At 43.6% G+C, this 1,228-nt stretch overlaps 2 non-coding genes across 2 annotated transcripts; both read right to left on the bottom strand.

Moving 5' to 3' along the window:
• Window positions 1–120: 120 nt before the first annotated feature.
• On the bottom strand, window positions 121–193 carry trnak-cuu (transfer RNA lysine (anticodon CUU)). The gene has a single exon. It is a non-coding gene; the product is annotated as a tRNA-Lys (tRNA).
• Window positions 194–613: 420 nt separating this feature from the next.
• trnak-cuu (transfer RNA lysine (anticodon CUU)) lies at window positions 614–686 on the bottom strand. The gene has a single exon. It is a non-coding gene; the product is annotated as a tRNA-Lys (tRNA).
• Between the last annotated feature and the right edge of the window lie 542 nt (window positions 687–1,228).

Raw genomic sequence — 1,228 nt, forward strand, 5'->3', positions numbered from 1 at the left:
AGAGATGGAATACAAATTCATCGCTCTCTGTATCACCAAATTTGCAGGGTGTCAAGCCTGCTCGAAATTCCAAGCAGATGGTTGTTTGCGAGTTATTGGTGCTTCGGCAGAGAAAATAATCACCTAACGTGGGGTTCGAACCCACGACCCTGAGATTAAGAGTCTCATGCTCTACCGACTGAGCTAGCCAGGTACCTCTATAGTGATTTTGACTTGTTTCGAATATCGTACATCACAGTTTCTGCTAAATATGGTGATCATTGAGTTTTTGGATCCTGTGGTGCAATCTGTTAGAGTGTTGTACTTATACAGCAGTATACAGCAATTAGATGAGAAGGTTATGAGTTCAAGCCCCACCAGGAGCAAGTATTCTTCTTGAATCCTCTGCCTGTCTATTTCTTGTCCGGAAAATTATCATTTATTCCATCCATTTCGGAGGACTTTTCATAGGTAATAGGGATGTCATTGAGATGACAGGATAGAGTGCAGGCAGAGATGGAATACAAATTCATCGCCTTCTGTATCACCAACTTTGCAGGGTGGCAAGCCTGCTCGAAATTCCAAGCAGATGGTTGTTTGCGAAGTCAGTTGGTGCTTCGGCAGAGAAAATAATCACCTAACGTGGGGCTCGAACCCACGACCCTGAGATTAAGAGTCTCATGCTCTACCGACTGAGCTAGCCAGGTACCTCAATAGTGATTTTGACTTGGTTCGAATATCGTACATCACAGTTTCTGCTAAATATGGTGATCATTGAGTTTTTGTTGTTGGATCCTGTGGTGCAATCTGTTAGAGTGTTGTACTTATACAGCAGTATACAGCAATTAGATGACAAGGTTATGAGTTCAAGCCCCACCAGGAGCAAGTATTCTTCTTGAAGCCTCTGCCTGTCTATTTCTTGCCATGAAAATGATCATTTATTCCATCCATTTTGGAGGGCGTTTCATAGGTACTAGGGATGTCATTGAGATGACAGGATAGAGTGCAGGCAGAGATAGAATACAAATTCATAGTCTTCTGTATCACCAGCTATGCAGAGTGGAAAGCCTGCTCGAAATTCCAAGCGGATGGCTGTTTGCGAAGTGAGTTGGTGCTTCGGCAGAGAAAATTATCACCTAACGTGGGGCTCAGAACCCACGACCCTGAGATTAAGAGTCTCATGCTCTACCGACTGAGCTAGCCAGGTACCTCAATAGTGATTTTGACTTGGTTCGAATATCGTACATCA

The sequence above is a fragment of the Oncorhynchus masou genome, unplaced genomic scaffold (assembly GCF_036934945.1).
Source record: "Oncorhynchus masou masou isolate Uvic2021 unplaced genomic scaffold, UVic_Omas_1.1 unplaced_scaffold_17678, whole genome shotgun sequence".
In the NCBI taxonomy this organism is placed as follows: Eukaryota; Metazoa; Chordata; class Actinopteri; order Salmoniformes; family Salmonidae; genus Oncorhynchus; species Oncorhynchus masou.